Source organism: Thermobia domestica, chromosome 11 (assembly GCF_964235325.1).
Source record: "Thermobia domestica chromosome 11, izTheDome1.hap1.1, whole genome shotgun sequence".
NCBI lineage: Eukaryota > Metazoa > Arthropoda > Insecta > Zygentoma > Lepismatidae > Thermobia > Thermobia domestica.
The window spans coordinates 151,220,706-151,234,694 of record NC_137464.1 but is presented as its reverse complement, the minus strand read 5'-3'; positions in this window follow the sequence as shown (position 1 = coordinate 151,234,694).

Sequence of the window (13,989 nt, the reverse complement as noted above, 5' to 3'; positions counted from 1 at the left end):
CTCATAAGTCATACGCTGTACTATAATACAACAAACGGCCGCGTGTGAGAATAAAGAACTTACAATATGTGACCAGTCGCGATAGTGGGTTATAGGCCTGAAATCTGAAACACACACACAATATACTCCACCGAGGATTGAATTAGGGTCTTCCGGGATTAGAAAGGCGACTTACGCTAACCTTCATTCACAAACAATCCAAGAAACTTTCAACAAATTTTATTCTGCAGGTAATTGGAGAAAGCAGAAATATGTTGTTTCCATCCCTCTGTTATTTCATACATTCCATATTCTTTTAGAAGTAATGGCAATTCAAAGATGTAATGAGTACTTACATATGTCATTACAGTTTTTGAAACGTTAAAATCAGTTTCTTGTATGCATAATAGAAATTAGCGATACTGTCTGTTTGACTACAGAAGCAGCACCGACTAAGGAAAGAGGAGATATCAGTTTATCCCCTTCTCCTTGTCTCTTTACCACCCTTTCGACTCTGGTTAGATGGCTGAAGGGAAGGAAGAAGATGAATTTTATCCCCGTTTAACATAAAACGTCCATTTCTTGCGGCGCAAACCACTAATGATATGACAGGGCTTTGCGTATCACTTGAGAGAGAAGTAGCTGCTTCTGCCACACCATAATAAAAAGCCCCCTTCCCTTCGCCATCTCGCTCTCGGCAAGAATCAATGGCAATAATTTAGCGAGCGTAATTTCATTCCGACAGAGGACGAGCGGGTAAGGGGAGGAGAACATTGTTATTCCAGGCGACTCCTGGAGGAATTTTGTCGCAAATTACTTTCGGTGAAGAGTGAAATGGAAGGTTGGACTCTGAACAGGGAGAGTTTGTCTACGAGAACACATTTGGTCACTAATGAAAGAATAACTTGTGTATCCTTTTTATATACATAGTGATAGCAGGATGAAGGCACTCAGGGACAATGTTCTGCTACAATGGAATTTACATCCATACAAAGAGGCATGATTTTAATCAAATTTTAGCCTATCCTTTACAAGAAAAGGAGTAAATTTTCCACCTCAATATAAAGGAAGTTATTTAGAAAAGGGCACCAATTTCAGGTTCACTTATCTGTATTTAATAGAAACTTCAACTTATTCATTGAATGTTTGCTGTTCTCTTCTTTGAATCATCTTAAATCTATAACATGACCATGGACCATCTTAAATAAATAAAAGTTTGATAAGGGTAGGTGTACTTCACCTTGAGTTGTAAGTGCACGTCTCACGTAACCTGATTGTCGAAAAGTTCATTAAATTCAAAGTCAACAGAGAGTATTGTACTCATTAATTTGCATTTCTCATTGTATTATTCAGCCAAAATTTATAATTTACATTTTACATATTTATACTAAGCCGTACTCTAATACACTCACATAAAATATCTATTAATTTCTAATTCTGAATTATGTGTTATGGTACGCACAAAAAAATGTAATAGTTTCTTTAAATTAGAATCATACTTTGATACATCTAGTTAGTACTACCTTTAACTAGTCGTAATGCATATAGATAAGGATTAATCTAATTTAGGGGTTTAATGAAGTCTTGAGAAAAGAGTTTCTCCTGAACCCTTAAAAAAGGACTATTATTGATATTTCCTCGATAAAGGCTGTACTTCAAAACATGTTTAAGATGCTAAGTTATTAATTACTCTACACATGGATAATGTGTCGTGATTATCCATTATCTGGTAATCTAGTCATCAATTCGAGGTTTCGTCATGAATTCGGTCCTGCACTATGCACAACTCGACCATTTGAACTAGTGCTCTCAAACGGGTCGGGTCGGGTCAGGTCAGCTCGGGTCGGGTTGTCGGGTCGGGTCAGTCGGGTCAGCTCGGGTCGGGTTATCGGGTCGAGTCACTCGGGTCGGGTTGTCGGGTCGGGTCAGTCGGGTCAGCTCGGGTCGGGTTGTCGGGTCGGGTTATTCGGGTCGGGTTGTCGGGTCGGGTCAATCGGGTCAGGTCGGGTCGGGTTATCGGGTCGGGTTATTCGGGTCGGGTTGTCGGGTCGGGTTGTCGGGTCGGGTCAATCGGGTCAACTCGGGTCGGGTTATCGGGTCGGGTCACTCGGGTCGGGTTATCGGATCGGGTCAGTCGGGTCGGGTCAGTCGGGTCGGGTTGTCGGGTCGGGTCAGTTCACTTTGGTCAACTAAGTTTAGGTTGAGCTTAAACTCGGCTGGAGTCGAAAACTGCTGTTTTACACTACCTGCGTAATTAAAAATAGCAATTTTCAATTGATTTTATAGAAGCCATAAATGTATTTTGAACACTTGCAGCTAGTGTTTTTATGGTAAATGCTTATTTTTGTAGTTGTATGTACTTTAATTTTTAAATGTGGAAGATTGATTTTACCAATCGACTGTAATATTAATATCTACGCCAATATGGAGTCTGGATTTAGAACAAAACTAGAAGTTGTTTAAGCAAGGTCAAAAGAAAGATTGGATATGGACGACCAAGCCCAAGCAGGGCCGCGGTAGCTGAGTGGTAGAGAATTCATCTCTGGTGCATGGTGTCCATGGTTCGATCCCAGCTTGTGTTAAGTAGGCTTTGTGGTGGAGAAACGCCGTGTAGTGGGTTTTCTCGGGGTTCTCCTGTTTCCTCCCACTTTCTTCATTCCACCATTTCATTCATTTCTCATGGTCACCATATCCCTTAGCCTCGAAGCAGAATCGAGGGACCTTAAACTCAGGGGTGTAGCTAAGGGGGGGCCATCGGGTCCAGGCCCCCCAAATGGTATCCTGCCCCCCCCCCCCAAATGACCAGCTTTAAAAACATCATAGTAAAATTATCTCGCTTCCTTCATTTAAAAGTAACAAAGTTATTGACAATTAATAATATACGGTAAAATAGTATGGAGAAATATTGTTTTTCCATACCGATCGAAAAATAGGATACATTTTTGTGACAGCAGATTACACAATTTACTGCGATTTATATTTGACAGTTTAAAGACAAACATTTTAACAAGATATTATAAATACAGCCATAAAACAAAGGTACTAAACTGATTTGTAAGTACATTATATTTTTATATGCTTTAACAAGTATTTTAAAAGACAGAGAATGGAAAATTTGGTGAGAAACAATGTTTTTATTCAGTTTGGATTTCATTCGCTCTCTTTTATTTCTACTCAGTGTAATAAAATAATTGTTTTTTTTTTTTTTTTTTTTTTTAGTCACGAATAATAAATAAATATTTTTGTCAGGAAACTATAAAGAAATTAAGTGAAATTTAAAGAAAATCAATCTTGTGTACATAGGTTATGTATACAAGGTCTTAAATTTAAATAAAAAGGTAACCAAGAAAAGTTTTGTTGCTTTTTCACCCACCACCTTCGAACATCGATACGTCACCTAACCTGGAAGATCAAAAATAGTCCCCATCAACATCGACGACCTTCTGAAAACGTTCCTGAAGGCCATGGAATTCATCGCGGTAGAAGTTGGTGGGCCGTGAAACGAAGAAGGTATCAGGTGCATTTTGGACTTTTACTAGGGATTTGCATTGGCGGCCTCTAAGGTGATTGTCCAAAGAATGGAACAGGTAATAATCGGACGGTGCAATACCCGGGGAATATAGTGGTTGCAATATTGTTTCCCATCCAAGGCGGAGAATGGTGTCCTGAGTCATCCTAGCCACGTGGGACTTAGCGTTGTCCCGTAAACGAGGACCCATTTGCAATTCAGAAGTGATGGCTCCAGAGTTTTGAGTTTTTGTTGAGCACAGCTCAACTGCTGACACTACACAGTTGCATTGATACTCTGACCAGCTGGTAGCAGTTCCCGATGCACGATGCACCAAACACACAGAAGGACCTTCTTCTGGTACAGTGCTGGTTTCGGCTGTTTTGAAATCGGTTCATGGGATGCTAACCAATGATGACGGCGCCGTGGAGCTTCGTATAGACCCACTTTTTATCACATGTCAACGCCCTGTCCAGAAATGGCTCCGAAACAGTAAATAAACGTTTCGGACTGCCGCGTTGCCTTCTGGCCCGGAGTCAAAACATGTGAGACCCAACTTGTAGTGCTTCCCAACTTGATGGATGTGCTGCCGAATGGTTTCTCCACACACTGAATTGTAGTCCCAGTTCCTCTTTGTACGTACATGTGTTGGTCTTCTGGCATGTGGTGTTTTCGGGTGTTTGGTCATCGTTCTTAAACTGGTTAAACCATCGCTGCACTGTCCGTGTCGTCACGACACCCTCAACAAAGGCCTGGCATATTTTCTGTCCCGCTACAGCGGCGTTTGACCTCCATTTGAACTCGTTCAGCATACATGCTCTTATGACGCTCTGTGGATGCCCCATGTTCCCTCTGTCTTTACGCAAGTTCACTGTGTATCTGAATTGCCACAACCAGGTAGTATGTTGGATATACCCACACCAACAACTGACGTTCGCCTTATCTCCACTCGCATTCAACTCACGGTGTGAGGTCCAATTGAACACAGACCTCCACGAAAAGGGACAGAACTTTCTGGTTATTTTTATAGTTATGCACAAAAGTATAGCGTTTGGTCCCGGGCAGTAGTTCTTGATTAAGCATAATAAAAACTATCTTGAATATAGACCTAATTTATGGATAATAATAATAATAATAATAATAATAATAATAATAATAATAATAATAATAATAATAATAATAATAATAATAATAATAGTAATAAATAAGATAAAATAGTGTTTTTAGTTTTCCAGAAGGAAACCAAAATTTTCCTTTCTTTTAGGCCTGAAAAACACGAGCAGCAACACATTTTTTGCTTTGTACATTGTAGCCGCCCCCCCTCAAAAACGACGGGCCCTTCCTACACGAACCTGCTGGCTACACCCCTGCTTAAAGTGAATATTTCATTTTATTTCACCAAGCCCAAGGACATCGATACAAGAACAAGATAAAGATTGGATATGCAAGACGAATTGCATAGTAATCTTGCTCTTGGCCTTGTTTTGGTGATCACCAAGTTGCGATGAGCGTATTTTCTAGCTTTCCGTATAGTATGAAATACCATAATCAAAATCACACTTGGTCTTCATTTGTACCGATGAGGTGAGCATTCTTGGCTCTTGTATAGCATGAAAGATCACCAAGACTACGAAATGCAGGACCAAGACTTGACTGCAAGACAAAGAATAAGACGCAGTATTGATGACCAAGACCTAGGGAGCGAATTGTTTGAATTTCATTTGTTGGGCTGAAAGTGATGAAATAAAATTAGTGGTTTATAATTATATATCAACCTGTATTTTTAAATTCATATTATGTATCTTCTTACGTGCAACTATATATACTGTAAAATACGTTTTAATTACCGAGAAAGAAAAATCAAAGTGGTACGGGTCCCGGAATCATAAGAACCTATTTTGGAATGAAAGTTGAAGGGTTGGAAAAAACCACAGGTGTTCTCCTGTTTCCTCAACCCTTATCATTGTAGTTAAATGATTTCCTTTTGTCTCCGCCAAGAGACTCTTGCTACTGCCTTCCGAGAAGACGCCCTGCCGTCCCAGCAGGTGAGAACACTGACCTTGAAGAAAAATTTCGTCACATAGAACTAAAGAAAAAAATAAAATAAAAATAAATAAATAAATAAATAAAATAAAAATAAAAATAAATTTCTCCCACGTCGGACATTGGTATCAGTTATAAAAAGAAATAACCAAACCTCAAAAGTGCCAAATATTCATTAAGATGCATATACAAATCCCCGCTTGATCTATCTAGTGGTTAACGTGTAAGACTTCGGTACACGTGGTCCGGGTTCAATTCCCAATGGGAGTGCATTTTGGTGTTCACCCAGTGTTGTGACCATAGTGCTCTCAAATGGATCGGGTTGACCCGACCCGACCCGTGACCCGACCCGACCCGACTCGGATCGGGTCAGCTCGGGTCGGGTTACGGGTCGGGTCGGGTCAGGTCAACTCGGGTCGGGTTGTCGGGTCGGGTCAGTCGGGTCAGCTCGGGTCGGGTTATCGGGTCGGGTCACTCGGGTCGGGTCAGTCGGGTCAGGTCGGGTCGGGTTGTCGGGTCGGGTTATTCGGGTCGGGTTGTCGGGTCGGGTCAATCGGATCAGCTCGGGTAGGGTTGTCGGGTCGGGTTATTCGGGTCGGGTTAATCGGGTCAACTCGGGTCGGGTTATCGGGTCGGGTCAGTCGGGTCAGATCGGGTCGGGTTGTCGGGTCGGGTCAATCAGGTCGGATCACGGTTCGGGTCAGTCGGGTCGGGTCGGGTCATCGGGTCGGGTCAGTCAATTCGGGTCACGGGTCGGGTCGGGTCGGTCATCAACCCGACCCGACCCGACCCGTTGAGAGCACTAATTTGAACGAAGCAATCCAGGAAAAGTGACCAGAATTGGCCAACAGAAAGGGGAGTTGTATTCCATCATGACAATGCGCGGCCACACATATCTTTGATGACTCGGAAGAAATTGATGGAACTTGGGTGGGAACTTTTGATGCATTCACCGTATAGCCCGGACCTTGCACCGTCTGACTACTATTTTTTTCGGTCTCTGCAAAATTCTCTTGATGGTAAGAAAAAAATGGCCGACCGAAGCAGTGCTGAAAATCACTTGCACAAGTTTTTCGACAATAAACCACAGTTCTACACCGATGTAATTATGAAGCTACCCGAAAAATGGCAAAAGGTCATAGATAATAATGGTCAATATGTACTTGATTAAAATTGATTTTCAATAAAGAAATATTTGTTCAAAAATGTTCCATAAAACACGGAGACATTTTATATGGCCCTTTGATAATAATGATAATATTTGTAATCAAACGAAATTTTAACCGTTCACGGAAACACAGCCAACTTTCTAAATAAACAATATACGTAAGTGGCAGTCGAGAATTGACAAAATTTATCGAAATTTTGCTGATATATTACGAATAAACTTCTATTAACAAGATGGTTAAAAAATACTAATAGATTTAACTGTAACATTTACGTGTGATGTGGATTCCTGTATATAAATTCGCTTTAACAAATCCGTATTCTTTATTCTTTTTTTTTTATACTTTAGTGCTAGTTTGGTAATTCTGGTAGAAATTTGACAAAATGATACGTTAATAGAACCAATTTGCGGAAGATTGGTTGGTTTGTTTAGAGTTTAACGTCCCTTGCACCACCAAGACTATATAAGACATGGACCTACAGATTAACATGGGATCCGAATCACATAAGCTCCCACCGGGAATCTAATTCGAATCTCCTGCACTAAAGATGTGTACGCTAACCATATAGCCACGAAGGAGTTCAGCTTACGGGAGAGATGAATACTGGTTTCCTTTTTTATCCTCTAATCTATATATATAAAAGAGAACGTACAAATCCTTTGTTAGCTCATCACGCTAATACGGCTGAACCAATTTCTTTCATTTTTGGGGGGTTATTAAGATTTGGACCCTAGATGGTTTTTATCATATCACTTTAATTTTCAATTACCAGTGTCTTGAGATAATTGACCATTCAAGTGTCCATAACGTAGAAATCCTTTGTTAGCTCATCATAGCTAAATCTAACCGTATTTATATGCAACCCACATGACCGTGTCACTCGGCGGGTTAACATAAATGACAGGCGATATAATGTTAACATTTACTGCAATCTTCTATGGTTTTTATCATATCACTTGAAAGCGAAAAAGTAAAAATTATCTAAGTAACAAAGTTTATTGCGTTCCGGGGTGACCCCAGCGAAGCGGGGTGAACGCTGCTAGTATGAGATATTCTTTTAAACTCTCGAATATGTGTAAAATTTCGTACAATACGAGATAGATGGCAATCTTACTTCACGATTCAACATTTGACAAGATATGCGGTATATCCTTACCTTTTATACAAGATGTTACAAAAATGTTTCACACTATTTTAAGAACAGATTCCTCACATCAAAATAAGAAAAAAAGTTCATATGGATCTGTGCTCAAAAGTGGATAGTTTCGGAGTTATAGGGTGCTGAAAACGTGAAACAAGTTTTCAGTTCATAGCTCCACTACTATGGGACCTGTCGTAGTCGAGTCAGAACATTACTGAGGAACTGGTTTGTGAACTATCCAAATATCAATGTTTAAGAATGCTCCAGTAAACCCGTACTTGCACACCAATATTTAAGAGAGGTAAGTGAAGAGTGATCAAGTACTCCCAAAAAGCCTCTCTAAAATGATGGTGCAAGTACCAGGGGTTCTGAAAGATGATATTTGGTTAGTTCATACCAGTTTCTCAGTGATGTCTTGACCCGACTATGATCGGTCCTATAGTAGTAGAACTATGGGCCTTGAAAGTTTATTTTTTCATCTTTTCGGCATCCCATAATTACGAGACTATGCACTTCCGACCACAGGGTCATATGAACTTTTTTCTTATTTTGATGTCAGGAACCTATTCCCAAAATATAGTGACAAATATTTGTAATACCCTGTATATTTTTAGATTTTTAGAGAAGTATTTAATTAATTAGAAAGGTATTTCATTACCAAGTTTTTATTGGGTTTATCATTCACTTTTCCACTGAAAACAAGGGTATTGCATTCTTTCAATATGAGATCTAAGCCTAAGAACCATACCTTAAAATATAGTCTAGTATTATTTTATTAATTAATCAATCAATTAAAATGGAGTATTTGTCAGAATATCTTGTACTATTAAGCAGTGTGAACATGCTTCTTGGAATCGAGAGTTGTTAACACGGAGAGAATAAGCGAGACTCAAGCATAGTTAGCATGTCGTCAAGGTCATCTACTGCCTTTTCCACCATCTATATACAACTTATCACAAAAGCTCTTAAATACGATGTCTTTATAATATGGATAAATGGTGGTATTAATCCAAATTTATGCAGAATAACTTGTTCGCTGTTATTCCACTCCGACAACTTAAATTTTATAAGTTACTACCTTTGTGAAAGCCAATTGTATGGTTCACTTCGGTAAAATGTAAAGGAGCAGTCTTTTCTTGGCTCACATATTTTCATTTTTTATCTTTAAGAGCGTGATTACAGACACAGAAGTACCATTTTAAAATAGATTTATAATCATTAAACAGAATTAAAATTTAATGTTGGACCGTCTTTTGAAGAATTAGAAATAAAACAAATTAAAGAAACTCGTTGCCTTCCAAACTTGTAAGCTTGTCTAGTGAATTCAATTCTAAATCGCTAATATATTTTCATTTATTATTACCAAAAGAAGAAGAACTAGAAAAAAAATAAGTAAGAAAGTAAGTTGCATTTGATCGTATAAAAGCCGAAGATCCTTCATATGTTAATAACAACTGACATAGATGTTTTAATTTAGGAAGAACATAGATGGTTTTGTGTTCGTTGTCTGCTACACAGATGGATTTGTCGGTTCAGATTTATAGTTTCTCGGAGCCTCAATAAATTATATGACAGCAATTCAATGCAGCTAATTACATTAACAAAAAACACTTGTTGAAATATAGATGAAAAATATGGATTTAGAGTACATGCAATAATAACAAGGAATTTCTAAAAGAAATGTAATGATAATATCAATTCTACTATAATGAATTAAATATTAATTACAACATGAAACTTCTGTCAAATTCTTGTTTAATTTACTTTGAACTTTAAAAAATGTCTTCATTGGAATATTCAGCAGAACTTAAGATTTAAAAAAAAGAAAAAAAACAAGTCATATTAAAAATCCAAGAAATTACTACGGGTTTTACTTCGTAAAATCTATACTCTGTAGAGAAAAGCGAGGATGACTAGCGGCTTAGCTAATAGTATGCTTCGAAGGAAGATTTTTCAGAACCTTCTCCCGGTAAAGTAATTTCAAAATTCTGCTTCAAAAGTTGAATTTTGAGCATCTCTTTAAACTATTTTTATAAAGCAACTTTGGATTTGAATTTTAGAAATAAAAGGTTCCTTAGCTTATTGAAACTTTTGTGAACGTTGCAGAAGTTTTGGAGGAGCGGGTTTTTAGAACAATACTGACAATTTCAAAAGATATAATTATTACCGCTCACACAAAGCAAGGTGAAGGCATTCATAGAAGACAGTGGTGACAGGCAAACAAGGCGGAGTCGAGGGTTTTGCAGATACATCACACGTGAATTCAAGACTAATCGAAACTTGTTTCATTGCATTCCTTGCGTTTTCTTCCTTTTTTTTCAGTTCAACCTGTTCGCTTTCTTTGGAGTTTTATCCTAAAAGCTTGCTCTTGAGACATGTATACTTATGTCCAAAATTATTCTCGCATGTGTATAAATATGTTGTTGTAGGAATATAATTTGATAACGAATTCGCTCAGTATTTCTTACAATGTTAGTATGTGTATAAGCGGCAAAGACATGCATGAGGCAAATTTCATGTCAAACGAACGATAAATAAGAACAATAAAACGAAAATAAAACTTTCCTATCCATTTGGCAACAATTTGTTTTACTCATTCTAATTTTCGTATTTATAATATTTTCCTACGAAATTCACCACAAATATACATTTCCCGATTATACACATAGAATCAGTATTAAAAGTACCCTGCCAAATCATTATCAAATTATATTCTTACAAGAAAACAGTTATAGATATGCGACAATCATTTGGACATGAGTGTACATTGGTGAGGTAAAAATAACTGGATAGCATTGCGTAATATTTGAAAGAAATTGGTTTGGTGTAAAGTTAACAATGAATAGGTAATATTGTAGCGAAGCATTTTGTTTCACACTATGCTGGATTGTGCAACGGTGGATGTGTAGTAATGGCCGGTAATGGTTCAAAGGTATATCGGTATGAAAACGGAGAAACACGACACAGGAAATGAAAACAATTAAGATTTTAGACAAATTGTTGGACACGGATTCGGTTACTCATCAGTGAAGTGTCATGCATCCGAAGAATGTTGTTGTTGAACAAATTGCTTCGAAACAAAAGAATCCTTATAGTTAGATAAATAAACTTTATCAAAGAACGCTAGTTTAACCTTCGGATGTTTTTATATTTTATTTACTTATTTTTGAGTTTGACATCCCATGATTATGCACCGGGCTAAAAGAGACAGTGATGATGAGATGTATGATAGTAGTGGAATGACAAAAGTGAGAGGAAACAGTAATCCAAATAAAACTCACGCACATGGTGATTGCCCACCACAAATTCCACTTGTCTGGAGCTGGGATTCCATACAGAGATGATGTTCATTATTCTATGTTGGTTACTACAATTTCATGACAGATAGATTTAATAAATGTTTTCCATTGTACAAGCTTTGTTTTAGTAGACTTAAATCCGATTTAAACTACTCGCTGAGCAAAACAATAGGTTTGTTTTAAGAAATTATTAACGTGTTATAGTTTCGACAACCATCCACTTGGCTTCATCAGACACTATAAATACACAGGTAATGACAAATTATATATATAAGAGAACTATACGTATATAATCTGTCATTACCTGTGTATTTATAGTGTCTGATGAAGCCAAGTGGATAATTGGGTAAACTGTAACACGTTAATAATTTTTACAATAAACGTACTGTTTTGATCAGTGAATAGTTTAAATCGGATTTAATAAATATGCTTAATAGTAAAGACACATTAATGATGAACGAGTGACTCCTTGAATCACAATTCAAGATCAAGAACTGCCGTAAATACCGTCTACCGGCGAACGCGAGGGCGACGAAAGGCAAAGTCGTTAATTGAAAGAGTCAAATGATATATTACTCCATAATTAGTACCACACAATGTAACATTAGACTAAGAAGTCATGTGGAAAGGGTTTAGTTTAGGGATGGCCAATTCCGGAATTTTTACTTTCCGGAATCCGGAAAGTAAAATCGGAAAATTCCGGAATTCGGAAAAATTCCGGAATTCGGAAAAAATCCGGAATTCAGAAAAATTCCGGAATTCGGAAAAATTCCGGATTTCGGAAAAAATCCGGAATTCAGAAAAATTCCAGAATTCGGAAAAATTCCGGATTTCGGAAAAATTCTGGAATTCGGAAAAATTCCGGATTTCGGAAAAAATCCGGAATTCAGAAAAAAATCCGGAATTCGGAAAAATTCCGGATTTCGGAAAAAATCCTGAATTCGGAAAAATTCCGGAATTCGGAAAAATTCCGGATTTCGGAAAAAATCCGGAATTCGGAAAAATTCCGGAATTCGGAAAAATTCCGGAATTCGGAAAAAATCCGGAATTCAGAAAAATTCCGGAATTCGGAAAAAATCCGAAATTCGGAAAAATTCCGGAATTCGGAAAAAATCCGGATTTCTGAAAAATTCCGAAATCGGAAAAATTATTTTTTCTTTTTGTAATCCTAAGAATTTTGTTCAAATGCAAACGAACAAATTTCCTTTTTGTAATCCTAAGAATGTATGATGCAAGTTAAGCTGAAACTTACATCCTAAAGTATACACTATTCAATCTTCCCATGGTTAATGAGATGTAGTCCAAAAGTACGATGTACTCCTAATATTTAATTTTTGTTTTACTGTGATATTGTCCAGAGGTAAGACATATATCACACTGAGATAAACAACTTGACATAATGAAGATATCATACGTAGTTTTCCAGAAAATCGTGAGAAACGATTTTTTATGAAGTTAAAATATGCGTCGCTTGTTGCCAGTGTGATGCAATTGATAACTTTTATGCTGAAATAGTCTTATTATTATTATTATTATTATTATTATTATTATTATTATTATTATTATTATTATTATTATTATTATTATTATTATTATTATTAATCGTTTATGTACTGTAAAAGAAAAATATGAACCGTTAAGTAGTAGATTATATCTGTTGTTTTTTGATATCTTCTAACTAATAACAAATTGCTTGTAAATACGCAATGATTATCAAGGACAATGGCATATTAATGTAAGGACTACTCTGCAGACTAGCAATAAACAATAAACAAAAACAGATAAACAATAGTCCCCCCCAAAAAAAGTAACTAACTTGGGCACATCAGAATGTTCGCGAGAATATAGGGACGCATTGAGACTAGCAAAAAACGTGGTGTTATTATTACTCAAAGGGCCGTACGATGGAGGCTTTAACGTTAATGTTAATGGCACCAATGAGCACTTACTTGCTCTAACGGTTAACCTCATTGTTGAGATGATTCTTAGAAGTGGGCGTGTTGGCATGCAGTTGGAGTACTATCGTTGGAGTGAGATTTGCGTCACTATCGAACACTAACGTAGCACTAGCGACGTTTAAAGTCGAAATTGGAGTCTGACATAAGTGGCTTGTCAACTTCACGGACTTTATATTTTCCTTGAATAAGAGAATTTTGCGCCCGGGAAATTTGCGCCCTACCACAAAAATAGGAAAAAATGCGCTCGCAATATATTTGCACTGGGATGTTTGCGCCCTACCCCAAAAAGAGGGGAAAATGCGCCGGCTATATATTTGCACTGGGATGTTAGCGCCCTACAATTCAACTTATTATTGTATTGTGTAAAGTAACTTCCACTCGCACTTGAACTAGGCTTGCCTCTCATTGTCTCAGTGAGTTACTCCATCCGTTATAATATTCCGAACAAATGAAAAAAATATAATTTTAGTTCACTAAAGGGCAATCCATACAAATACAATTTTTCATTATACTACAAAATTTACAATAAACGTATAAATGACTGATATATAATTATTTATTAATATAATCAAAGAGTATAATTTAATCTACAAAAGGCTGTTTGGCTCTATCCAGATATCTCTGTCCACAATCCTTGCGAGTTGTTTGGCTTTTCAGGACACAAAATATAGAAAAGAAAATGTAAAGTGAATGTAAAATCAGTTCAGTAATATTATCAAGAAAACTATGTACAGTGTGTTTACTTGCTGGAATTACACTTCAAACACACAATTGCGTTCAGTCGTTCTTTCAGGAAAAATGTTCCGGGGGGCACATTTAGTATTCCGGATGGGGGTCACTGCTGGTACTATTCTATTTATTATTATATTATAGACGTATTATTTTGGTCTCC